The sequence below is a fragment of the Bos taurus genome, chromosome 27 (genome assembly GCF_002263795.3).
Source record: "Bos taurus isolate L1 Dominette 01449 registration number 42190680 breed Hereford chromosome 27, ARS-UCD2.0, whole genome shotgun sequence".
Lineage (NCBI taxonomy): Eukaryota > Metazoa > Chordata > Mammalia > Artiodactyla > Bovidae > Bos > Bos taurus.
In genome coordinates this window covers 7,043,015-7,070,638 of record NC_037354.1, presented here as the reverse complement: position 1 = coordinate 7,070,638, position 27,624 = coordinate 7,043,015, and the positions used below count along the sequence as shown (strand labels likewise).

At 44.6% G+C, this 27,624-nt stretch overlaps 2 long non-coding RNA genes and 1 pseudogene across 2 annotated transcripts; all 3 read right to left on the bottom strand.

Annotated features, from left to right (window-relative positions):
• Positions 1–70: 70 nt before the first annotated feature.
• LOC132344034 (beta-defensin 33-like) lies at positions 71–3,903 on the bottom strand (annotated as a pseudogene).
• A 1,348-nt stretch (positions 3,904–5,251) lies between these two features.
• On the bottom strand, positions 5,252–6,426 carry LOC132344035 (uncharacterized). The gene is made up of 2 exons (XR_009493101.1): positions 5,660–6,426; positions 5,252–5,389 (listed from the first exon to the last, which is right to left on the bottom strand). It is a non-coding gene; the product is annotated as an uncharacterized lncRNA (long non-coding RNA).
• A 1,684-nt stretch (positions 6,427–8,110) lies between these two features.
• On the bottom strand, positions 8,111–8,983 carry LOC112444645 (uncharacterized). The gene is made up of 2 exons (XR_003033013.2): positions 8,507–8,983; positions 8,111–8,307 (listed from the first exon to the last, which is right to left on the bottom strand). It is a non-coding gene; the product is annotated as an uncharacterized lncRNA (long non-coding RNA).
• Between the last annotated feature and the right edge of the window lie 18,641 nt (positions 8,984–27,624).

The following is a 27,624-nucleotide window of genomic DNA, read 5'->3' as shown; positions in this document are numbered from 1 at the left end:
AATACGCCAGAAAGACGACTGCCACTGTGTCAGGGGTTAGTTTGAGAACCAGGCTGAGACAAGAAGAAACTCGAGAACGTATGGCCAACGGGTGAAGGACCTGAGACACTAGAGAATTTGTCCATCATCCTTTTAACAGAGAAACACTGAAAATTTTACATGGAGGTGTGACGAGGGATGGGAACATGGAGAGACTGGGAACTCAGAGGCCACTGAGATTATCAGCAGTGACCACAGCTGCTTCAGAAAGCAGTTTGCTGTCTCTTGTGAATTTAAGCACATGTTGACCATGTGGAAACCCATATGCCAATGGAAACACAGATATCCTTCCACAAAGGGACACAAAACCTCGGTGACTTTTCATACTATAACACACACACACACACACACACACACACACACACACACACACACACTCAAAGCTCTTTTCCTCAGCCTATATATTTTAGACATATATTAACAGGTTGGCTTTCCTGGGGCTCAGTGCTAAAGACTCTGCCTGCCAATGCAGGAGACATAGGAGATGTGGGCTTGATCCCTGGGGCAGAAAGATCTCCTGAAAAAGGAAAGGACAACCCACTCCAGTATCCTTGCCTGGAAAATCACCCGGACTAAGTCCATGGGGTCACAGAAGAGTCAGACATGATTTAGCAACTAAACCCCACCACCAACAAATGAGGTTGTGGAGAACATCCATTTCAACAGTCACAGGAGCAGAGACTGGGACCTAGGAAAGGCAAGGCCTGTCCAGAGTTAATCAGCTAACGAGCGGTGTGACCAGACTTCCAACTGAAATCTTCCCATCCAGTTCATGACCTCATGCACTCAGAAAGACCCCACAGGACCCGAGTGAGCAGTGGCTCTTTTTAAACAGGACTCAGTGGTGGGGAGTGTCTTGTGCTGCTGTGGATGCCCCAGTGCTGAAACTAGAGTCTGTAGCAGTGTTCCTTCTGACTCTTGCATTCTCCAGGAAGGATGACACACTGGGGGTGTTCTGATACTTGCAGGCACCACTCATTTTCTCACATTCATGGTTTTTCTTTTTTGCTTTCCCTATAAAGGAAGGGGAGGTGAAAAAGAAACAATAAATAAGGCATGTGTAACTAAAGCTACCAGAATTCATCTTATATAGCAAGGAACTCCAAATTACAGTCCACAGGGACACAACTGGCACTCTCCTTGGTTTGGTGTGACCTACAAGTTTAGAATGTTTTCCCACATTTTTTTAAATTATAGTAAGAACTGAGAAGGGGCCTTAAATTGTTCTTTAGGAAGGTGATCAGGCTCATTCATTTAAACAGGGTCTATGGGGCTTCCCTCAGGCTTCCCTGATGGCTAAGCTGGTAAAGAATCTGCCTACCACTGCAGGAGACATAGGAGATGAAGGTTCGATCCCTGGGTCAGAAAGATCCCATGGAGAAGCAAATGGCAACCCACTCCAGTATCCTTGCCTGAAGAATCCCATGGAAAGAGGAGCCTGGTGGGCGACAATCCATGGGGTTGCAAAGAGTGGACCACAACCGAGTGACTAAACAACTGGATCTGCTTAGTTAATGAATTCTAAGGGGAACTGATGTTTCCCTTGAGGGCTTGGGTCCTTAATCGCTGGCACGACAGTCCTGAGAGTGCTTTGCTCGGACACAGGACCAGCAGCACCCACGGTGGTGGCTGCTCCTCGGGGGTGGGGGGTCTGATCAGTGCACCTCGGCCCTCCCAGGTTGGCATCATTTGAGCAAGAATTAACTCTGGCTCTTTGAATTTGCTAAGATCTGGAGGCGCTGTCAGCCTGGAGCATGCTGTCACCTGAGGAGGGCTGCAAGGAAAATGCAGGACACCCAGTATAGTTTGGATTGCAGGTGAGCAACACATAACCTTGTAGGATAAGTATGTCCTGAGTGATGCACAGATCACAATTGAGCTAAAGTATTTGTTGATTTTATGAAATTCAGTAAGTATTTAGATTTCTGGGATTGTTGAATATTTAATAAAACAAGGGCTTTGGAGTCAAAGCCACTTGGGCTTGAGTTCAAGTGCTCCCTACGTTCAATCTGCACTCCTTTGAACTAACTACTTCATTTCTTAATCCCATCTTGTAAAATGGCCTACCCCATAAATATTGCTATGAGGAATATATTTGGGATAAAACATTAAAAGTTTCATTGTTTAGTTAAAGAGGAAGTTCAGTTCAGTTCAGTTCAGGCACTCAGCCGTGTCTGACTCTTTGTGACCCCATGAATCGCAACATGCCAGCCCTCCTTGTCCATCACCAACTCCCAGAGTTCACTCAAACTCATGTCCATGGACTCGCTGATGCGATCCAGCCATCTCATCCTCTGTCGTCCCCTTCTGCTCCTGCCCCCAGTACCTCCCAGCATCAAGGTCTTTTCCAATGAGTCAGATCTTCGCATGAGGTGGCCAAAGTATTTGAGCTTCAGATTGAGCATCAGTCCTTCCAATGAACACCCAGGACTGATCTCCTTTAGGATGGACTGGTTGGATCTCCTTGCAGTTCAAGGGACTCTCAGAGTCTTCTCAAACACCACAGTTAAAAATCACCAATTCTTCAGCACTCAGCCTTCTTCACAGTCCAACTCTCACATCCATACATGACCACTGGGAAAACCATAGCCTTGACTAGACGGACCTTTGTTGGCAAAATAATATCTCTGCTTTTCAATATACTATCTAGGTTGGTCATAACTTTCCTTCTAAGAAGTAAGCGTCTTTTAATTTCATGGCTGCAGCCACCATCTGCAGTGATTTTGGAGCCCCAAACAAAAGTCTGGCACTGTTTCCACTGTTTCCCCATCTATTTGCCATGAAGTGATGGGACCAGATACCATGATCTTAGTTTTCTGAATGTTGAGCTTTAAGCCAACTTTTTCACTCCCCTCCTTACTTTCATCAAGAGGCATTTTAGTTCCTCTTCCCTTTCTGCCATAAGGATGGTTTCATCTGCATATCTGAGGTTATTGATATTTCTCCTGGCAATCTTGATTCCAGTTTGTGCTTCTTCCAGCCCAGCATTTCTCATGATGTACTCTGCATATAAGTTAAATAAATAGGGTGACAATAGACAGCCTTGACGTACACTTTTTCCTATTTGGAACCATTCTGTTGTTCCATTTCCAGTTCTAACTGTTGCTTCCTGATCTGCATACAGGTTTCTCAAGAGGCTGGTCACGTGGTCTGGTATTCCCATCACTTTCAGAATTTTCTACAGTTTATCGTGATCCACATAGTAAAAGGCTTTGGCATAGTCAAGAAAGCAATTTATGTTTTTCTGGAACTGTCTTGCTTTTTCGATGATCCAGCAGATGTTGGCAATCTGCTCTCTGGTTCCTCTGCCTTTTCTAAAACCAGCTTGAACATCTGGAAGTTCATGATTCATGTACTGCTGAAGCCTGGCTTGGAGAATTATGAGCACTGCTTTACTGGTGTGTGAGATGAGTGCAATTGTGTGTGCATTTGAGCATTCTTTGGCATTGCCTTTCTTTGGGATTGGAAGTGGTCAACATGATTTACTATTATTATTAGTATTACTGTTAGTCACATGGAAATGATTGGTATGCTGTAAAATCCCCTGTAAATGTTTTCTATCACCATTACAGTTTATGGGTTTACCACCAACTACTTAAGGGCAATCATGGGAGGCTATTTTTCACTTCTTTAAGCTTCTCTTTCATTATTTGTAAAATGGAGTATGTCGCATATGCTATGCTTCTCTCAGAGTTGATATTATTCCGTTTAGCACATTACTGGATGATGAATCAACTTGACCTTCCCTACTCTAGGCTCCAAGGATATCTACCATGTCACCTGACCAGTTGCAACTGCCACTTAACCCGATATTGTCTGGATAAAACACACAAATAAGAGGAAGGGAAGGTACAGTGGCTTCATGATGGGAAAGGAGTTTTCGGAATTCCAAGTAGAACCAGTGTCTGGTGGCACACCTGAATTGGGGCAGGCGATCTGGCAGAGAGTTTGAAAACTTCAGCTGGAAAGAAAGTGCTTTTATCCTAGCAGAGATGTTCAGCTGGGCCTGGGCCTAATTTGAGGATGTTTCCTCTTTGGACACATGGTCCAAGTGTTTGCCTGTTGTAAAGGAAGTGGTTTGCGGGATGTCAGGATTTCCACATTGATTCTCACTTCTGCTTATGGCTCTGAGGCTTGGTGCAGTTTTTGGAGAAAAATCATTAAACATTGAATTCTTTTAGAAAATTATTCATTTCTTTTTTTCACTTTTATTTCATGTCTCTGCATGTGTCCATTTCTCCTTTCAGAATAAACACCCTCAATCCATGGGTTGCAAAGAGTTGGACATGACTGATTGACTGAACAATAACAACCCAACACACATACACCTTTTACAATCGAAAAGGAATTTGGAAATAAAAATGATCTTTTTACACTCTAAACATTTTTTTTTTTTTGCTACCATGTACAGAGAGAATTGATCCATCCTAAGCAAGCTCTTGCCTAGACCACAATCAGGTGAGGCTTTATGGTCTAGAGTATTTCTTAATCCAGGTAATTCATCAATGTATTCTTGAGTGAAAAGCACCAAAGGATCCCAGATAAATGGCTTCCCAGGTGGCCCTACTGACAAAGAGCCCACCTGCCAATGCAGGAGATGCAGTTTTGATCCCTGGGTCGGGAAGATCCCCTGGAGAAGGGAATGGCAACCCATTCTGGTATGCTTGCCTGGAGAATCCCATGGACAGAGGAGCCTGGTGGGCGACTGTCCATGGGTCACAAAGAGTTGGACGTAACTGAAGTGACTTAGTGCAAACGCATACCAGGTAAATCATTGATATTTTTCGCATGTCTTCCTTCTCTCCACTTGGTTTTGCTTTACAGTGTTCATATCTCTTTTTCTTTATATGTAAGTCTCCAATGTCACAAGTCCTGTTTTAGTATCTTACAGTGTCAGCACCTAGAACAATGCCTGGCATACAGCAGGTAGTCAAACATTTGTTTCTATAAATAGGTACTAGTGTGGAAGAGTCAACATATAGGTGAATGAATAAATGGATGAATTGAGGGAATGAGGGAGGGAAGGAGAAAGGAAAGGAAGGCTTTGGCATATTCCTTAGGGTTTTAAAGGTCTGGAGAGAGCCCATTAAGTTGCTTTATCCCAAAGTGTTCCCGAGCACAAGCACCCACTCACCCATTGCCAACATAACAGGTCAAAGCAGGTTATAATACGTCATGGTCTCTAGCCTTCACTCACCACCTCTCTTCCATCTTACCTGAACTATATGTTCTGACGTTTTTCTCTCTGTCCTGAGGCAACTTAGCAATAAAACGTTTTCACTTTTAATCTTTTGATCAGCATTTGAATCTTTCACTAAGTGGAAATCGATTTTAGTTTAGTGACATCAACCTAAAAACAGAGCAAGTGTTTGTAGCAAGCTGTTTAAATAAGTCTTACTTAATTCTACAGAATAGCTGTGAGGGTTTTACTTCCTTGGCCCCAGAAACAGTACTTTTACAATAATGGAAAAGAAAGTATAGACTACAGGCAGTTGCCCGCATTTCTGTCTTGTACTTTTATACTGAAAGTGATCCTTTACACTGACTCCCTAATTGTTACGCATCTATTCCCACCCCTTCTTCAACTACAGATGTCTCTCTCTGTCTCCTGGAAACCTACCTTGCAGTTGGCTCCTCTGCCCTTCTCAGGTGGACTGTGGCAGAGACACCTGGGAGCCCCTGTCCATGGCTACATGATTAGAGGCCAGGTCAACAAAGGGTGGAGGAAGGGATGAGTGAGGTCACACAGGATGCCTCCTGATCCCCGTTGGCAGGAGTCATCCTGGCGGAGAGGTGGGAACCAGCCAGACTCGATGGCATTGTTGCTACCAAAATCTTCATTTTCTCTGCCCACTGGAGCCAAATAAAATTTGTAGAGACAGAGTTTGGGGCAAGCAGAAAGATGGCTTTAATCATTAAGCCAGCAGAAAGGAGAACACAATAGGTTCCTGCCTCAAGGAGCCTGTCTCCCCTCCATCGGGAATTCAGGGGATCAAACTTTCAGGGCTCACAGTCAGGGGTTGGAGATATGGGACAAAATGTGTAGGGGTCCTGAATTCTCTCTTTTTGCACTGTTTGGAATCAGTCACTAGGCCAGTGTCAGGTAGCTAGGTATTTGGGCCTGGCAGTTGGTCCCTGTGGTTGGGTCCATTGTCCTTTGGGGATTTCCTGGTGACTTTCTTCCTGTAATACAAAAGCGGGAAAGCAATCCACTAGGGGTGGCTTCCAAAGAGAGTGCACCATAAAGTTAAGCATCAACAAAAGGTTAAAATAGAGCAAAGAGAGGAACCAAACTACAAGGGGAGGTTTATGATGCCATAAAGTTAAGAATCAGGACGTGGCTCGAATAAGTTAAAGAATCATAGATGCACAGTGTGGCTCCTGGAGAGTTAGAGGGCAACAGGTACAGATGTTTGCATAATAGGTTAGTCTTCTGAAAAGAAGAAACTTAGTTATCAATGCAGACTGTTGATTGTCAGCAAAGTAATGCTCAAAATCCTCCAAGATAGGCTTCAACAGTACATGAACTGAGAGCTTCCATATGTACAAGCTAGATTTAGAAAAGGCAGAGGAACCAGAGATCAAATTGCTAACATCTGTTGGACCATAGAATAAGCAATACATTTCCAGAAAACATCTACTTCTGCTTCATTGACTATGCTAAAGCCTTTGACTGTGTGGATTAAAATAAACTGGAAAATTCTGAAGGAGATGGACCACTTGTTAGAACCAGACATGGAAAAACAGATTGGTTCCAACTGGGAAAGTAGTAAGTCAAGGCTGTATATTGTCACCCTGCTTATTTAACTTCTGTGCAGAGTTCATCATGTGAAATGCCAGACTGGAGGAAACACAAGCTGGATCAGGATTGCTGGGAGAAATAACACTAACCTCAGATTGCAGATGATACCACCCTTATGGCAGAAAGTGAAGAGGAACTAAAGAGCTTCTTGATGAAGCTGAAAGCGGAGAGGGAAAAAGCTGACTTAAAACTTGACATTCAAAAAACTAAAATCATGGCCTATGATACCATCATTTCATGGCATATAGATGGGGAAACAGTGGAAGCAATAGATGACTTTATTTTTAGGCTCCAAAATCACTGCAGATGGTGATTGCAGCCATGAAATTAAAAGACGCTTGCTCCTTGTAAGAAAAGCTATGACCAACCTAGACAGATTATTAAAAAGCAGAGACATTACTTTGCCAACAAAGGTCCATCCAGTCAAAGCTATGGTTTTTCCAGTAGTCATGTATAGATGTGAGAGTTGGACTATAAAGAAAGCTGAGCAGTGAAGGATTGATGCCATTGAATTGTGGTGTTGGAGAAGAGTCCTGCGATTCCCTTAGACTGCAAGGAGATCCAATCAGTCCATCGTAAAGGCAATCAGTCCTGAATATTCATTGGAAGGACTGATGCTGAAGCTGAAACTCCAATACTTCGGCCACCTGATGGGAAGAAATAACTCATTTGAAAAGACCCTGATGCTGGGAAAGATTGAAGGTGGGAGGAGAAGGGGATGACAGAGGATGAGATGGTTGGATGGCATCACTGACTTGATGGACATGAGTTTGAGTAACCTCCGGGAGTTTTTGATGGCCAGGGAGGCCTGGCATGCTGCAGTCCTTGGGGTCACAAAGAGTCAGATATGACTGGGCAACTGAACTGAACTGTAGCATATGAGATCTTAGTTCCCCGACCAGGGATGAACCCATGCCCCTTGCATTGGCAGCTGGAGTTTTAACCACTGGACCACCAGGGAAGTCCCTGCTTTTAGTTTTTGTAGCTGCACTAGACGGGGGCAAGAGGTAGAGAGGGTTTGAGTCTCACCCCTGAGTAAGCATGAGAAATGAGACCCAGGACCCAGGTGGAAAGCATGGCCTTGGACCAGAGCATGAGACCATTTGGTTCATGAGTCACATGGGAAAGCCATCATCTTCCCGGTGCTTGAATAACATGAGCATTCCTCCCATGCAGGAGTTCAACATGACACCCAGAAATGTTACGGCAATAAAACACCAACAGATACAAGAATGCAACTTAAAATTAAGTAGAAATTAAAAACTGAAATCCAAACAAAGAATATGATAAAAATTTAATATAAACAGTACCACCAAACCACACTTAATGGCAGATAAACGTTCTATGATAATAAAACAAACTAAAAATAAAGGATAAAAGGGATACAAGATATATGAGGTGTAAGACTGAGTCCCAAATACAAACTTCGAGATGCAGAAGAGTTGGCAGATGCACCATGGGCATTTCTGTGAAAAAAGAAATATAAAGTTGAGTAAAATGTTGACAGCTGTTATCATTTTTTTCCTGCAATAAACACACACAAGTTTGTCTCTCTTGAGCTGCTAATTTTAGGCTCAAGGCATGATTTTAAGCTACTTCTGTATTGATTTCCTGTTGCAGCTGTAGCAAATTGCCACAAGCTACGTGGCTTAAAGGAACACATACTTGTTATTGTGGTTCTGAGGATCCAAAGTCCCAAATGGCTCTCACTGGCTTCAAATCACGGTGTCAGCAGGATGCCGTTCCTTCTGGAGGCTTCCTTCCTTCTCACGCTTAGAAGCTGCCTGCCCTCCTTGGCTTATGGCCTCTGCACATCAGGCTGGTTTAGCCTCTCAGTGTGCATCTCTGACACTGGTCTGCTTCCTCCTCCATGTCTAAGGCTCCTTGTAATGAGATGGCATTGGGCACTGCCAGATACTCCACGTCATTTCCCTATCTTAAGGCCGAATGGTTAGGTACCTTAATTCCACCTGTGTTTAATTCTCACTTGTCCTGTGTCTGCCCTTCCAGGCTACTGAAACAGAAACACCATAGGCCACGTGGCTCTTTTTTTGCACTTTGTTTTTTAACTGAAGGATGATTGCTTTACAGAATTTCGTGGTTTTCTGTCATAGAAAAACAAGAATCATCCATGGGTTTTCCTCTCCCTCCCTCCCTCTCTCCCTCCCTCCTTCCTTCCTTCCTACCTATTTTCATCCTATTTCAGGAAATATCAAGGATAAAATGAAAATCAGACAGCCGATCTTGCACACTGCTTTGGATGTGCTGCCTCCCAGCTGTGGAGCGAGGGTCGCATCATCAGCAACGTGTCCTGGAGGACCTTCCTGCTGAGGAGACTCAGCACGGAGCGTCCCAAGGGCAGCTCCCAGGGCCCAGGCTCAGCCTGTCTCTCCTCTGGACTTCTCTGGTCCCCCAGAGCCTCCACCCTTCAGATAGAGAGATTTATAAAGCAAAATTTGGTGCTTCTGTCATGGGAAAAAATCAAATTTCTTGCTTTTATGAAAAAGAAAAAAAGGAGAGTCACTTAACAGAGGCATCTTCTGTTTCCTCCTCATGAAACCAATGAGGAGACGGGCTCAGAAGCTTTGATTCACTAGAGTGGCTTAGAAAGAGCCAGGAATTTGGCAGGGTTGTTCTCAGCCCCCTCTCGCTACTGAGGACTCAGCGCTGGCTTCTCAGAAGCATCAAATACGGTGGGTTTAGTATGACCACGTTTGGATGAGGGTAGCAGGACAGAAGGAGGTAGAAGCAGGAGAGAGAGCCCACGGCTCCCCCCGGGGCTGCCACGAGCTCACCTGACCCAGCAGACAGGACCAGGAAGAGGAGCGTGAGGAGCAGATGATGCAGCCTCATGCTGGAGTCCCAAGCTCTGCAGCTGATGCTGGAGAAGAGGCTGTGCTTGCCGCTTTATAAAGGTCCCAGGTTCTGGGAGGAATTCCACACTGGCTGTGGATTTGGTTATTAGGAACTGGTTAACTGAGCCTCTTCCCTGTGTGTCATGGGAGTGGCCTTTATAGCACAAAGCAGGGGCATTCACTCATATGCTAATGAGGCTGGGGAAAACCCCAGAAAAAGCTTTCCTGCTGTCCTTTTGACCAGAAGCTTTTACCTGGCAGTCAGTTCAGCTGATGGGCTGGGGTGTGGCAAGGGGCACAGACTTGCCTGTTTCCCCAGGCAGAAGCACACACATCTTGCTGAACCTTCGCTTACCAGCTCTCCAGCCCCACCCTCACCCTTCCAGGGCTTTGAATCTGCCCACTATTTTCCTGTGCAGAAGGAAATGGCACCCCAAACCAGTACACTTGCCTGGAAAATTCCATGGATGGAGGAGGCTGGTGGGCTACAGTTCATGGTGTTGCAGAGAGTCAGACATGACTGGGAGACTTCACTGTCTTTATTTCTATAGTTCCTTTTGGGCTGGAAGAAGCACAAGCTAGAATCAATATTGCAGGGAAAAATATCAATAACCTCAGATATGCAGATGTCACCACCCTTATGGCAGAAAGTGAAGAGGAACTAAAAAGCCTCTTGAAGGAAGTGAAAGAAGAGAGTGAAAAAGTTGGCTTAAAGCTCAACATTCAGAAAACTAAGATCATGGCATCTGGTCCCATCACTTCATGGCAGATAGATGGGGAAACAGTGGAAACAGTGTCAGACTTTATTTTTTGGGAATCCAAAATCACTGTAGATGGTGACTGCAGCCATGAAATTAAAAGACGCTTACTCCTTGGAAGGAAAGTTATGACCAACCTAGATAGCATTTGAAAAGCAGAGATATTACTTTGCAGACAAAGGTCCATCTAGTCAAGGCTATGGTTTTTCCAGTGGTCATGTGTGGATGTGAGAGTTGGACTGTGAAGAAAGCTGAGTGCCAAAGAATTGATGCTTTTGAACTGTGGTGTTGGAGAAAACTCTTGAGAGTCCCTTGGACTGCAAGGAGACCCACCAGTCCATCCTAAAGGAGATCAGTCCTGGGTGTTCATTGGAAAGACTGATGCTGAAGCTGAAACTCCAATACTTTGGCCACCTCATGCGAAGAGTTGACTCATTGGAAAAGACCTTGATGCTGGGAGGGACTGGGGGCAGGAGCAGAAGGGGACGACAGAGGATGAGATGGCTGGATGGCATCACTGACTCGATGGACATGAGTTTCAGTGAACTCTGGGAGTTGGTGAGGGACAAGGAGGGCTGGCGTGCTGCGATTCATGGGGTCGAAAATAGTTGGACACGACTGAACGACAGAACTGAACTGAACTGAATTGAACTGATAGTTCCTTTTGGAGAAGGAAATGGCAACCCACTCCAGTGTTCTTGCCTGGTGAGTCCCATGGACTGAGGGGTTGGTGGGCTGCAGTCTACAGGGTTGCAGACAGTAGGACACGTCTAAACAACTAACACATACACTGTTTCCATGAAAGGCTGTTTCAGGCCCAAATAGGGACTAACTCATTCAAAGGCAGTTTCACTCCGTAGGCAAGACTTGCTGACTCCCAGCATCCGCAGAGACAGCCACGCTGTTTCTGGCACCTGGGGCACTGAGGGAAGAGACCCAGTGGTCCCGACCTGCTCCCCATTCCAGCTAGCCTATTACGGGATGGCATCAACAGTCTCTGCCAAAATCTTGGTTTTCTTTGCCCACCAGAGCTGAATAAAAATTGTGGATATAGAGTGTGGAGGAAACAGAAAGATGGCTTTAATCATTAAGCCATCAGAAGGGAGAACACGATAGGTTCCTGCCTCAATGAGCCTGTCTCTCCTCCATCAGGAATCCAGGGGATCATACAGTCAGGGCTCACAGTCAAGGCTTGGAGATATGGGACAAAAGGTGTAGGGGTCCTGAATTTTCTCTTTTGCACTGTCGGGAAACAGTCACTAGGCCAGTGTCAGGTAGCTAGGTATTTGGGTCTGGCAGTTGGTCCCTGTGTTTGGGTCCATTGTCCTGTGTGGGCTTCCTGGTGCCTTTCTTCCTGTACTACAAAAGGGGCAAAGCAAACCACTATGGGGTGGCTTCCAAAGAGAGTGCACCATACAGTTAAGCATCAACGTGAGTAACATAGAGCAAAGAAGGGAAAAGCAAACTACAAGGGGAGGTTTATGATGCAATAAAGTTAAGTATCAGGGTGTGGCTAGAATAAGTTAAAGGATAATAGATGCACAATGTGGCTCCTGCAGAAATGGAGGGCCACAGGTGTCAGGTGTATTTCGCATAATAGGTTAGTCCTCTGCAAAGAAGAAACTTGGTTATCAATACAGACTGTATGTTAGGAACAGTTAAAGTGGAGAAAGACACAAAAGGGAAAAAAGAAACAGAGAGAAAAAAAACTTCTCTTAATTCACTGCAACACAATCACACACCAGTCTCATGAAATCTCAGTGGGACATGTGATGGGCAGATGGGTACTCCGTTTCCCTTCATCAGATACAGAGTGGGAGGATGATGCTTCTACTGAATGCATCTCCCCAGCCTAGTATCACAAAGCAGGGCCCACGGTGGGGACCTCTTCAATGGGTTGAAGGGGACCTCCATCACTAAGTAACATCCCTCACTTAGTAACATCCGTCCATCTCAGTGTTGGAGAGACACTGACCTGGCTTTTCAGAAATGCTAAATCTCAGGATGGAACTTGCCATGCAGCTCTGAGTAGGACTCCAAGCCCTTTAGAAATGTGGGTACCCGGGAGGACCCCAACCTGAAGGAGACCCCGGAGCTTCAGTCCTGTTCAGGTCCCCCACTGTGGCTCAAAGTCTCGCATCTGAGACTCAGCATAGCCATGGAGGCTGCCTCGAGCAGACAGAGTCCCTGGCTGGCACTCAGGGATAGAATTTTTCTGATGGAAAATAAGTTGTTTAGATCATGATTCCTTCTGCTTTAGCTCTAAATGATATTTGTGAGAGGTAGATATCATCTACTTATATATATATATATATATATATATATATATACACATACATATATATATATAATTATATATACATAAGATATATATATATATATGTATCTATTTATTTATGGAACTTGCAGGCAAAATCTATACTACAGGGTCAATTTATATATAAACTATACTACTACACTGGAGAAAGAAGTGAGACTGAATCGTTGTCTACTGTGTCTCTTCATTGAAAATGATGTTTTTCAGGGAACTCTGCTTAATGTTATGTGACAGCTTGGATGGGAAGGAAGTTTGGGGCAGAATGGATACATGTATACGCATGGCTGTCTCTTTGCTGTCCACTTGAAACTATCACAACATTATTAATCAGCTATACTCCAATTCAAAATTTTTTTAAAAAGTAATTTTAAAAAATGCATTGTTAATGGACTTCCTTGATGGTCCAGTGGGTAAGACTCCGTATTCCCAAGCATAGCAGGTCAGGGAACTAGATCCCACGTGCCCCAACTACGACCTCAGTTCATTTCAGTTCCGTTCAGTCGCTCAGTCGTGTCTGACTCTTTGCAACCCCATGAACTGCAGCACACCAGGCCTCCCTGTCCAACACCATCACCCGGAGTTCACTGAGACTCACGTCCAGTGAGTCCATGATGCCATCCAGTCATCTCATCCTCTGTCGTCCCCTTCTGCTCCTGCCCTCAATCCCTCCCAGCACCAAGGTCTATTCCAATGAGTCAACCCTTCACATGAGGTGGTCAAAGTACTGGAGTTTCAACTTTAGCATCATTCCTTCCAAAGAACACCCAGGACGGATGTCCTTTAGAATGGACTGGTTGGATCTCCTTGCAGTACAAGGGACTCTCAAGAGTCTTCTCCAACATCACAGTTGAAAAGCATCAATTCTTTGGTGCTCAGCTTTCTTCTCAGTCCAATTCTCACATTCATACATGACCACTGGAGAAACCATAGCCTTGACTAGACAGACCATTGTCGACAAAGTAATGTCTCTGCTTTTTAATATACTATCTAGGTTGGTCATAACTTTCCTTCCAAGGAGTGTCTTTTAATTTCATGGCTGCAATCACCATCTGCCATGAATTTGGAGCCCTAAAAAATAGAGTCTAACACTGTTTCCACTGTTTCTCCATCTATTTCCCACGAAGTGATGGGACCAGATGCCATGATCTTCGTTTTCTGAATGTTGAGCTTTAAGCCAACTTTTTCACTTTCTTCTTTCACCTTCATCAAGAGGCTTTTTAGTTCCTCTTCACTTTCTGCCATAAGGGTGGTGACATCTGCATATATGAGGTTACTGATATTTCTCCTGGCAATCTTGATTCCAGCTTGTGCTTCTTCCAGCCCAGCATTTCTCAAGATATACTCTGCATATAAGTTAAATCAGCAAGGTGACAATATACAGCCTTGGTGTACTCTTTTTCCAATTTGGAACCAGTCTGTTGTTCCATGTCCAGTTCTAACTGTTGCTTCCTGATCTGCAAATAGGTTTCTCAAGAGGCAGGTCATGTGGTCTGGTATTCCCATCTCTTTCAGAATTTTCTACAACCTAGTACAGCCTAAATAAATAAACAAACAAAAATTGGTGTGTTTTAGTGATGTATGGTTTGCAGCACAGCAGATTTTTGTTTCTTTTAAGGAAGCTGATGATGCAGTTTTATGTACAAGACCGAGCATGACTTTTCATAAAAGGGAGTTTACAAAAGGGGTCAGGGTGCCATGGTGAGTTTCAAGGGAGTTTCTTACCATGGTTCCTCAACAGTGGGACACGGCCCTTGTCAGGAATTGCACAATTGCAGTGGCTTATTTTTCCTTGGCAAGGTCTAAAGATGACTCCTTTGCAGCTATGTTAATCCTGGAGATAGTGCCCAGGGGCATCTCTGTCCATCAGGTAAGGGTCCTGTTGCTTCACCAAGGAGGTCACACACCCAAGACACCATGGGGTGGCTCACCAGAAACCAGAGATGAGTTCATACAGGATAGAGGGAAGGGTTAATTTTAGGTCAAGTCTACATGAATTGTTAGTTTTCCCAGGTTCAAAGCCAAACAAGGCCATGGGGATCGTGGTTGCTTCATGCCTGGGCTGAGAGGTAACTCATGGTTTATTCTTTAAAGGGAAGATAAATGCTGTGTCCACAAACCCTTAACCTGTGAGTAGGAAATTGAGGCAGGCTCTTTCCAGCAAAGTGCCTCAGTACCTCAGATAAGAAGGGGAGTCCCAGTCCTACAGATCAGGTTTTGAAGAGCAAAGCCCTTCATATCTACGACTTCACAAACAGGTGTTCTCAGCACGGAGCCCTGGGTGTTACTGGGCAGAGGCCGTTGTCCCCATTTCCCTTCTCCTATGGACGGGGCGGGCACCATGGCTTCTGACAGTCATGTGGGGACCTACCCTGAGAAGGGGACCAGGGCTGGGTCTAATGCTGTGCTCTCCCACTGACATTTTTACTAGTTTCTTCTTTGAATTTGTCCCACAATTATATTTTGCAATGAGCCTTGCTCAGTAGCTGGCCACTTTTCTTCAAATTATCTCTTTGAATTCCCCTAAACAAACCCGCCTTGTAGGTATGACCCAAGGTTTATACAAGATCGTCCCAAGGACTAGAAAGCCATGTCTGAGGCCACAGGCAAAACTGACTTAAAAAGTGGATTAAAATTGGCTGCAAATCCAACAAAAAGATGTGTCCAAGGCTGCAGTCTACTAAGTGGCAGTGATGTAACTTGGAGCAAAATCGACCTCTCTTCCTATGTTCCTGCCTGCCTCCTGCAGTCTCCACAGTGTCCTGAGAGCTTCATCAAGCATTCTATAACTCGAAACCTTGAATAGCACTGTCAAATGCCAGCTATCTGGTGCTAATGAGACCAGAATTGGGCGGGGCACAACCTTTAAAAGAACGATGGGGACTTCCCTGGTGGTCCAGTGGTTAAGAATCTGCTTTGCAGTGCAGGTGATGTGGATTCAGTCCCTGGCCTGGGAACTAGGATTCCACATCAAAGAAAGAAAGTGAAGTCGCTCAGTCCTGTCCGAATCTTTGTGACCCCATGGACCTTGGGCCACCAGGCTTCTCTGTCCATGGAATTTTCCAGGCAAGAATACTGCAGTGGGTTGCCATTTCCTTCTCCACATGCTGTGAGGGGACTAAGCCAGTGTGCTGAGTTGAATATCCTGCATACCGCAACTAAGACCTGAGGTAAATATATTTTTTTAAATTCCTTTGTAACAGGGCAGCTAGATGACACACCCAGAGGTGCCATGACAATCCCAAGGCTGACCATAATGATCAAAAAGTAGGTCCCGACCCAGTTCCTCGAAATCCAAACCCTTTCTGCAAAATAGCTGGAACACTCCTCCCACTCATTTGCCTATGAAATGACCCACCCCTATAAACACTGACAGCCCCATACCCTGGTGCTGCGCTTGCTTTCCAAGATGGCCCACACTCTCCGTGTAGCATGTTTCCTCCCTGGATTGACCTTCCTTCACTTCATCATGACTCGCTCTTGAGTCCCTGCCTGCGCCAAGCCAAGTACCCACATTCGGCAGCCCTCCCAGGGACTCGGGTGTGACCTGGGATGCAACCATCCTCTCTCACCCCACTCTCTTTCCTGCAACACTGCTGCCATCTCCTCCAGCCTCAGAGATCACTGGAGCGTTAAAAGAGCAACGTCTTTTCAGTTTGTCCATTGTTTCCTTTGCTGTGCAGAAGCTTTTCAGTTTGATGGATCCTACCGTTTAGCTTTGTTTTTGTGGCTTGGGTGTCAAGCTCAAAAGCATCCTTGTAGGACCCATAACAAAGAACTTTTCTCCCATGCTTTCTTTTAGGAGTTTTGTGATTTTGTAAACCTTTAATCTATCTTGCATTGAATTTTGTGTATGGTATAAGAGATCTTACTTGCTCAACCAGGGATGGAACCTGTGCCCCCTGCATTGAAAACCTGGAATCTTAACCACTGGATTGTCAGGGAAATTCCAAATGTAACTGCGAATTTGTCTGTCTCTTCGATTATTCCTATAAGTTTTCTTTAAGAATTTTAAAATTCCTTTGCTAAGTACATTCTGATTAAGTATTCATATGTATTCTTGATGAATTAAACATTTTATCATTAGGATAAATACCCCTCTCTATATCTGTTTCTTGTCCTAAAAGATACTTGATTGTGCTGTACTTAGTCACTCAGTCGTGTCTGACCCTTTGTGACTCCATAGACTGTAGCCGTCCAGGCTCCTCTGTCCATGGGGATTCTCCAGGCAAGAATACTGGAGTGGGTTGCCATGCCCTCCTCCAGGGCATCTTCCCAAACCAGGGATCAAATAAGGTCTCCCACATTGGAGGTAGATTCTTTACCATCTGAGCTACCAGGAAGCCTGGCAATTAACCAATATAGCCTACCATGTTTTCTTTAAATTAATGTTTCCATAGCATATCTGTTGGCTCAACAGTAAAGAATCTGCCTGAGGTGCAGAATATGCAGAGACATGGTTTTGATCCCTGGGTCAGGGAGATTCCCCAGAGGAGGGCATGGCCACACACTGCAGTAATCTTGACTGGATGATTCCATGGGGGTCTCAAGAGGGTTGGACACGACTGAGGGTCTAAACAATGACAACAGCATATCTGTTTCCATCCTTTCATTTTAAATCCATTTGCCTTTATATTTGATATCTCAAGTGGGTTTTTTATAGCTAGTTTATATCGGATTCTTGTCTTTGTTGTTTTCTTTGTTGTTTTTGTTGTTGTTGTTGTTGTTGTTGTTTTTTCTGAAATGACCATCTCTCTCCTTAAGACAGGGTCTAGAATCTTAGCATCACACTTTATCCCATCAAGCTGAACCAAAATTCCATCTAGTATCTTAGACTTAATTTTTCAGAGCACTTTTAGAATTGAATGAAAAGCACAGAGTTTTTAGGCAGGCTACACAGGCAGGCTACAGTTCATGGGGTCACAAAGGATCAGCAACTCTACAGTCCACAGAGTGGCGGAGTCGGACACAACTGAAGCAACTTAGCACACAGGCATACACCTGTGATCCTGATGCCCGTTGCTGGTTTTCTGTCCAGAAGTGAAGATGCCTGCACTCTCTGAACTTTGACCCTACTCTCTTCGACTCAGAAGAATTGTTGGTCTCTTTGGGTTCTTGTTCCCCGTGCTTTTGGCCTGGAAATCTGTAGAGGCTGGAGATGCCGTAACTCTCACTTCACTTGTTTTCTTTTCTTTTTTTATAAATGGTTAAGCACATAACATTTAATTAGCAAATTCATTAATTTGGCAGCCTTGGACTTTAATCATGGCAGGCAGGATCTTAGTTGTGGCATGTGGGATCTAGTTTCCTGACCAGGGATGGACCCAGGCCCCCTGCGTTGGGAGCACAGAATCCCAGCCACCAGACCACCAGGGAAATCCCTCACTTCACTTGTTTTCTTCTCTCCTCAATTACGGTCCTGTACTGCTTGTGCCAGAGTCTGAATCAGTAGTTTCACAGGTTTTGCCTGGTTCCTTAGTTGTGTACTGTAGGAGGGCAGTATACAGTCCCATCACAGTCCATTTTATTTTTTTTTAAATGCTGAATTGTGGGGTCCAAGCTCTTGTCTTTGAGGGTGTGCCCTTTCCTCCTGAGAACTCAGTTCCTTGACTGGGGGCTCAGGGTGGGGGTAATGGGCCTGCCACCACGTTTGCTGGAATCGCTCTGAATCAACCTCCAGAGACCACTAAATAGTTACAACACAACATCTCCAAGGCCTTGGAATGTACTTCAACACACTAAAAGGGCATGGCAACCCACTCCATGTCTTCTTGCCTGAAGAATCCTATGGACAGAAGAGCCTGGTGGGCCCCAGTCCATCGGGTCATGATAAACACTTGTTGAGCAGCTTTTGTGTCAAAACACTTGGGCCAGGGGTGATTAAGTGATCAAGTGCCCTTCAAAATCCTGCAACCAAATACGGAGATTGGAAATATGCAAATGTAGTGAATGTAAAAATCAAGCAGGACTCATAAATGAAGCACTCAGATCAGAACCCTTTTAAAAGGAAAGATCATATTTGTTGGGGAAACCAGCTATGTTTTTAAGAAGGAGGTAGAATTTGAGGTGCTCCTGAGAGATGGGTTTGAAGACATAGCTGGAGGAGAGATTTCATCCAGGCCTGAGTTCAGTCAGAACAGAGGCAAGAGTGAGAGGAAAGCTGAGGGCAGGGTCGAGGAGGAGCCAGGTTCCCCGTGTCTCTGAGCTGTAAAGTGCTCAGAAGGACCTGGGAAGACCCTCAGGGATGCCCTGAAGTTTCAGAGATGGATTTGGTGGGGAGATGCTATGACAGATGGACAGACTGCAAAGCTCAGATAGGTGACAGAAGGCAAAGGAAGTGTTTTAGAAAGAACAAGTGGTCCAGTGTCACTGGTGGGGGCGGGGGTGGTGAAAGCTGTGAAAGAGGAATAAAATCTGACAATCTTTGGAACATCAGTTTGGACCCTCTCACTACGGATTATACTTTATTTGAATTAAAGGTGAGTCATTAACACTTTCTAAGTTGCCTGTTGGGTAACAACTAGCACATTAAACAGAATGTTAAAAAAATAATAATGATAATAATCAAGCTTCTAATTTTTTGCAAAAAGTCTTTAATTTGAATGGCTTCTGGAGGAAGCATTTTGACGCTTTGTGACATTCTCCTTGTATTTCTGGATTTTTCATTTCTTCTTCCGGCAGCATTTTCGGCCCCTCAGGGAACAGCGGCCTATCTGTTCCTCCTTTGGAAGACAGCCAATCAGAGCACACTGGCCACTTCTTATTTTGCAATAATACTTTTGTAACCCGCTTATGATGCTGCCATTGCCTGCAGGAAAGAAACGGAGCACAAGGGAAGGTTTTAGGAAGGCCGTGGTACAAGTCCTAGGCTTTTGGAATCCCTCTAATAAGTTATCTGGTGCCATTTTTTATTCTTTAATGTCTTTTTCCTTTTTCTTTACCATCTGGAGTAAAGAAGAAGGTGGGGCTAGCTACTAACAATGTGTCTGTGGGTTTGGCTCAGCTGGGAAAGTGGTGTGACCATGGCAGCCCCCTTGTAAACTGACCCCTGGGAGGCAGGGTCCGCGATGGTCCCCTGGGCCCTTAAGAGGCCGAAAGACTGTACCTCCAACCACTAAGCTAATAAAAGGGAATCTGTGCTTCTGTTCTCAGATTAGTTCATTTTTCCTGTTGGTATGAAAGATTTACATCACTTTCTTCCTGTCTCATGAACAGGTATAACAATTCTCCCTTGGACGAATGGTTTGTGAGCTGATTAGTCTCTTAAGAGTGAATCAGAAGGGATGGAGACCCTGCTTTGAGGTTCTTGATGATCTTTGTCAAGAAAAACAAAAACAAAAACTGGTAATGTCTAGTTCCCAGACAATAAATCTACTTTATCTAAAATTCCCAAATGAATGGAGAGGGCTGACTCTGAATGACAAATTCTCAATCCATTCAGCCCTCTCATTTCCCAGCGTATTTTACCTGGAACAGGCAGCAAGAACAAGAAGAGCAATGCAAAGAGAAGGTAGTAGAGCCTTATGGCTTGCTGGCTTCCCAGCTGAGACTGGACAGGACAGTGTGGTCGCTCATTTTATAAAGGCTCCAGGTCTGCAGCCATAGGGAGAAGCATTCAGCAGCTGCAATTCCTGTAATATTATAGTGATGACAATATGACGTATTTCCTGATGCTTCATGCCAAGGTTCCTTACAAAGCAGACCACGCCCATTCCCCCCAGGACAAACCTAAGGGAGATTCAGAGCTTGATGTGAACACAGTGCTATTCTGATGCCTCTGAGCTCTGGGTGCTCCTGTAGGGCTGGCACATGTCTGGCTGTCTGAGATGGGAAAGACCTGCCCACTCCTGGATGCAGTCCTCGAGCATGTAGCTGGGAGCTCACCTGTGCCCACTGTGGTCCTTCTAAGCTTATGCCTTCTTCCTTAAGTCCTGAGAGAGCCTGAACCCCATCGGTCCAGTCCAAGGCTGGTGTATTCAGAATCTAGGTGTAAACTGGGGCTGGGTCACACCCTGAGCCTGCACGGATATGCCCAAAATGGGATCAGCTTTTAAGTAGTGTGGGAAGGGAGGGAAAATGGGCTGCATTCCAGAGACCCTGCCCTGTGTCCTTGGCCTGTGATGTAGTGTGACATCTCAGGTCAAACACAGCTTACACTTTGCTGCGTTCTGAAAACCACCAAATTCGTGAGTCAAGAAGGTGTCTCATTTTCCCTCATCAGAGACAGATGCATGATGTAATTTATAGGCAGGTGTTTCCTCACTGATAGTGTCACTCTCTCTACAAAAGAAGGGCTTCGGAAGATATATTTACGACACCCGGTTACAGCTGGCTTGTGACATACAAGGAAGTTGAGGATTCAGGATTTCCACTAGATACAGATTCAATGTTTAGGAAGCCAACTGCCTTTACAAAAAATTATTAGGCTTAATTAAATGTTATGGAATCTAACAAGGGGGTTATACTCAAGAGGTCATTTTCTTGGAAGCTGAAGTCCCCATGGAGGTGGTTGGCTATTACTTTGTGTGAAAGCAATTGTAACGGATCCACCAGGGTCCTGGGGTGAACCCCAGGGTCTAGGACTGTAGGTTCAGACTCCTGTTGTACCTATTGGATTCTGTAAGCAAACTCTGAACTCTTATCATAGATAAAGTACCATGGGCTTGGGGTAGGTGAGGGGATAGAAAGGTGAAATACAGAGGGGCCATTTCTGCCTCTTTCTCTCAGGGAACTCCCATGTAGAATGACACAGAGCCAAGTCAACCATAGAGAGTGGATTTTGACAAAGGGCCATAATAGGGGTTCAAGCACAGGGCTATGGAAATGCAGAAGAAATGTAATTCATACAGAAAGGCAAGTTTGAATCAAAGGTTTAAGAAGAATTTGGAGTTATAGACACTTTATATCTTTAAAACCTAACTTTCCTCATCAGGTCAGAATATGAAACAAAGTAGACATTTTTATTTTAATTAATTGAACTATAGTTGATGTATAATATTATATGTTACAGGTGTACAATATTGAGATTCATGCTTTTTAAACAATAACATATTGGCTATATTCCCCATGTTGTACAATATTTCTTTGTAGCTTATTTTATACATAATAGTTCGCAGCTCTTACTCCCCTAGCCCTATGTTGGCCTCTGCTCCTTCCTCACCACAATGGTAGCCACAAGTTTGTTCCTTATATCTGTGAGTCTTCTTTTTTTTTTAGTTATGTTTACTAGTTTGTTACATTTTTTAGATTCCGTGTTTACCCAATTTCATACATCATTTTTCTTTCTCTGTCGGGCTTATTTCACTGAGCATAACATCTTCCAGTCCATTCATATTGTTGCAAAAGGCAAAGCTCCATTATTATTTATGACTGAGTAGTATTCCACTATATACAAATGCCACATCTCCCTTGTCTGTTCATGGACATTTAGGTTGCTTCCATGTCTTGGCTATTGTAAATAATGCTATAACAGACACTGGGTGCATGTATCTTCTCAAATAGTGTTTTTAGATTTTTGAATATACACCCGGATGGGTCATATGGCATTTCTGTTCTTAGGTTTTTGAGAAGCCTCCATCCCATTTTCCGTGGTGGCTGCACCAGTTTGCAGTCCCAAGTGCAGACACATTTAAATACGGAAGGAGGTAAGTGTGGGGCCGGCGGGCTCTCATACCTGGCCTCACATGAGATAAAAGAGAGGGTGGCTGGGGTGCTGTAGAGAGTTAGAACCAGCGCTCAGCCCAGGCTCAGGGCTGGCATCACTGGAGCTCTGCTTACCTGCAGTGACATACTTTTCTTGGAGACCAGACCTCCACGTGAACCCTGAGTCTAACCTGTCCCTTCAGACAGGAGGCCTTTCTCCAGCAACAGGACTGTTGAATCAGAGGTTCTCTGAGAGTGGAAGGCACCTTTTCTTGTCAGCTAATTTGGAAGCTGGGTGCTGGGGAGTGGGCTATGGCTGTGGTACCTGCCCCACTCAGAGAATGAATTGTGGGGAACATTTCAGTATATTAAGATGTTTATAAAAGTTGGGTGAAACTTTCTGTGGTGAAAATTCACACAGCAGAAGAGTGAGACTGTTCTTCACTTCTCTAGCCTGGGGAACCACTGCTAACTCTGGTTTGCCTCCTTTTTGTCTTATTGTACCATTTTACGTGTCACAAATACTTCTGGCCTCTCAATTAATAGGTGCACATTTACTGTTGAATAATTAATACATACCTGTGAGTCTGACATTGACAAGAACTGAGGCCATGCCCCAGGCCCAGGGGCTTTGGTAACTGGGCTCAGAGATACGACCCTACCAACCCTCCTGCAGGACCTGCTGGGTTTTTCCCTGGTAACTCTGAGCCAGCATTTTTTTTTTTTTTTTAATTTGATGTCGATTAGGTTGAGAGAGGATAGACTTATTTTCTCTCAGGTCAGACTTCTAATCTCCTCTAATCCTGTTTTGTTTTGAACTCTGTTTTTAAAATCTGGAGCAGAGTTTTGGTTGATCAAAGTCTTTGGTCCAACAGAAACACTCACAGACTTAGAGAACAAAGATATGGTTGCCAGGGAGAAAGGTGGAGGAGGGATGGTGGGGGAGTTTGGGATGGACATGTACACACTACTCTATATAAAATGGATAACCAAGAAGGTTCTACTGTATATCACAGGAACTCTGCTGTATGTTACATAGCATAACATAACATATGGATGGGAGGGGAGTTTGGGGGAGAATGGATACTTTATATGTATGGCTGAGTGCTGTCCACCTGAAATTATGACAACATGGTTAATCGACTATATTCCAATACAAAATTAAGCATTTAATTAAAAAAAAAAATTGGGGCCCAAAGGCCATACCATGTAATTCTCAATGCTATCGTTTATTATCTGGATTTACTTGAATAAGTTTCATAAACTCTTTGACCATCTGTACCTCAACAATAAAGTACAGAGAGTAATAAATGTCCTATTTAGTCCACAGGGAAAGCCCTATGAGTTAATGATATGAAGTTGACCTGTAAACTGCAAATTATCACATGGCCCATTTATCACCCATGAGGCCCTGAGGAGGAATGACAAGTGAGGGCTGGTGAGCAATAGCAAGACAGCTTAAAGACTGTGGCATGGGCTCCTCACATGGGAGCTAGGACTTCCCTTCTTTATCTTAATACAGTGTAAGTGGGACTCAGCCACTCTCCTCTGCAGCTGTTTAAAATTTGTCATGACCACTGCTATTTAAGGTTTATCAGCAAAGATAAGCATTAGCCCAGTTTTGCAGATGAAGAAACTGAGGTTCAGAGAGTTTGAGTGACTTTCCCTGGGCCACCCAGCTAGTTAATGGCAGTGTTGTAGGGAACGTCATGCATTTCCCACGCACTCCTGCCTCCAGGCACCATGTAGATTTGCCAAAGGGAGACCCTGGTAGAAAATGAGAAGGCAGGAACTGGTAAGAAGCCAAGGTAATCATCTTCCTGAGCTTCTGAAGGCATCTCCTCTGCACTTCCAGTTTCGGCCAGAATGCTGCTTCATCCGACGGCCTGGCTTTCCTCAGGCAGGTTTGCCATGACCCCAGCTTCTGTGGCGTGCTCCCTGTCCCAGGCTCTGAGAAGGTTACCTCCTTCCTCCCTCTGTCCCTCTGGTCCCAGGGATAGTAGTGTCTTTATGCTATTGCAAAAAACTTTTCTGGCCGAACCATGTGGCTTGTGGGATGTTAGATCCTGAATCAGGTATTGAACCCAAGCCCGGGGAAGTGAGAGCTCAGAGTCCTAAGCCCTGGACCACCAGAGACTTCCCTGCTGTTGCAAATTATGAGGTGACTCGCCATACATTTATTTGATTCCTCAGCTCTCCTACCACTGCTATAACCAATTGCCTAATAAACTCCTCCTTTTGAGGTCCTTATATTTACTTTAACTTCTCATATTTTCTTCAGTTGTTGGATTTTGACTGTCTTCTAAGACCACAGGGCATTGCCTTTCTTTGGGATTGGAATGAAAACTGACCTTTTCCAGTCCCATGGTCACCGCTGAGTTTTCCACATTTGTTGGCATATTGAGTGTAGCACTTTCACAGCATCATCTTTAAGGATTTCAAATAGCTCAAGTGGAATTCCATCACTTCCCCTAGCTTTTTTTGTTGTAATGCTTTCTAAGGCCGACTTGACTTCACACTCCAGGATGTCTGGCTCTAGGTGAGTGATCACACCATCTGTGGCTGAGAGGAGCTACCACATGCCCAAAGTCAGGGGAGGCGGCCGAGAGGAGCAGCCCCACGTCGAAGGAGCAGTGGCTGCACGGGCACAGGAGGGCTGAGAGGAGCTACTCCACCTTCAAGGTCAGGAGGGGAAGCCGTGAGGAGATAGCCCTCGTCCAAGGTAAGGAGCAGTGGCTGCGCTTTCTGGAGCCGCCATGGAGATATACCCCTCGTCTAAGGTAAGAGAAATCCAAGGCAGATGGTAGGTGTTGCAAGACGGTGTCAGAGGGCAGACAGAAACCATAATCACAAAAAACTAGCCAATCTGATCACATGGACCACAGCCTTGTCTACCTCAATGAAACTAAGCCATGCCATGTTGGGCCGCCCAAGACCAGAGGGTCATGGTGGAGAGGTCTGACAGAATGGTGTCCACTGGAGAAGGGAATGGAAAACCACGTCAGTATTCTTGCCTTGAGAACCACATGAACAGTATGAAAAGACAAAATGATAGGATACTGAAAGGGGAACTCCCCAGGTCGGTAGGTGCCCAATACGCTACTGGAGATCCATGGAGAAATTACTCCAGAAAGAATGAAGGGATGGAGCCAAAGCAAAAATAATACCCAGTTGTGGATGTGACTGGGAATAGAAGCAAGGTCCGATTATGTAAAGAGCAATATTGCATAGGACCTGGAATGTCAGGTCCATGAATCAAGGCGAATTGAATGTGGTCAAACAGGAAATGGCAAGAGTGAACGTCGACATTCTAGGAATCAGCAAACTAAAATGCACTGGAATGGGTGAATTTAACTCAGATGACCATTATATCTACTCCTGTGGGCAGGAATCCCTTAGAAGAAATGGAGTAGCCATCATGGTCAACAAAAGAGTCCGAAATGCAGTACTTGGATGCAATCTCAAAAACGACAGAATGATCTCTATTCATTTCCAGGGCAAACCATTCAATATCATGGTAATCCAAGACTATGCCCCAACCAGTAATGCTGAGGTACCTGCAGTTGAAGGTTCTATGAAGACCTACAAGACCTTTTAGAACTAATACCCCCAAAACATGTCCTTTTCATTATAGGGGACTGGAATGCAAAAGTAAGATGTTAAGAAACACCTGGAGTAACAGGCAAATTTGACCTTGGAGTATGGAATGAAGCAGGGCAAACGTTAATAGAGTTCTGCCAAGAGAATGCACTGGTCATAGCAAACACCCTCTTCCAACAACACAAGAGAAGACTCTACACATGGACATCACCAGATGGTCAACACCGAAATCAGATTGATTGTATTCTTTGCAGCCAAAGATGGAGACGCTCTTTACAGTCACAAATAAGACTGGGAGCTGACTGTGACTCAGATCATGAACTTCTTATTGCCAAACTCAGACTTAAGGTGAAGAAAGTGGGGGAAACCAGTAGATCATTCAGGATGACCTCAATCAAATCCCTTATGATTATACAGTGGAAGGGAGAAATAGATTTAAGGGACTAGATCTGATAGAGTGCCTGGGGAACTATGGATGGAGGTTCCTGACATTGTACAGGAGACAGGGATCAAGACCATCCCCATGGAAAAGAAATGCAAAAAAAGCAAAATGGCTGTCGGAGGAGGCCTTCCAAATAGCTGTGAAAAGAAGAGAAGCAAAAAGCAAAGGAGAAAAGGAAAGATATAAGCATCTGAATGCAGAGTTCCAGAGAATAGCAAGGAGAGATAAGAAAGTCTTCCTCAGGAATCAATGCAAAGATAGAGAGGAAAACAACAGAATGGGGAAGACTAGACATCTCTTCAAGAAAATCACCCTATAAAAATCATGAACTGTAAACAACAAAGTATCCATACCCCATTGCCTAGACCACATCGGTACCTCTTTTGTCTACTGTCCTATTTTTCTGATGGCCACACACTACCAAATTTAAATCACCCTTAATCCCAGCCACATACCCCTTTCCTGTCAGTAAATGCTCAGAATGTCGGTGATGGACACTCTGTGCACCTTTGAAGATAGCTAAGGAGGGTCAGAGGGGTCATTTCCCTTTCCTGCTGCCTTTGAGTCTGCTCCCACATCACCTGACCTTGATGAGGTTGTATTAATCCAATCAAGGTTAAGTATCACCTTTGATCTAACAACATATTGCAGACACTTTCCAAAAAGAGAAATACCTTATAAATTCACTCATATATGGAACACTCAATACAAAGAAATAGAGGGAATAAGTACAAAACATTATTAAGAGACAGCAAACGACACAATAATAAATACACATTCACAGAATAGAGCAGCGGGTGTCAGAGGGTGGCAGTAAAAGAGGTCCACAGGACGGTAAAAGAAAAACCTAATTTTTGGTGCTGGTCAGTTTTATGGTCAGTTCTCAAACCACTCGTGGTGGGCTCTGCTGGCCCCTGTTGGTCCAGGAACAACAGTCCCTGACACTTGCCTGTAGCCCCCTGCTGAGATACTCTGAAGCCTGCTGTCTGGACTCCCAGGGTTCTGGAGGTAGAGGTGTACGCAGGGCACCTGAGGATGAGGGCTGAGCTGATTCTGGGGCTTCCTGTGGATGTAGGCAGTGCACAGGCTGACCACATTCTCCAAGCAGGGGACTGACATGGGGGCATGTTAACATTCATAAGTGGCCCTGGGGATCTGGGAGGCTCTGATTC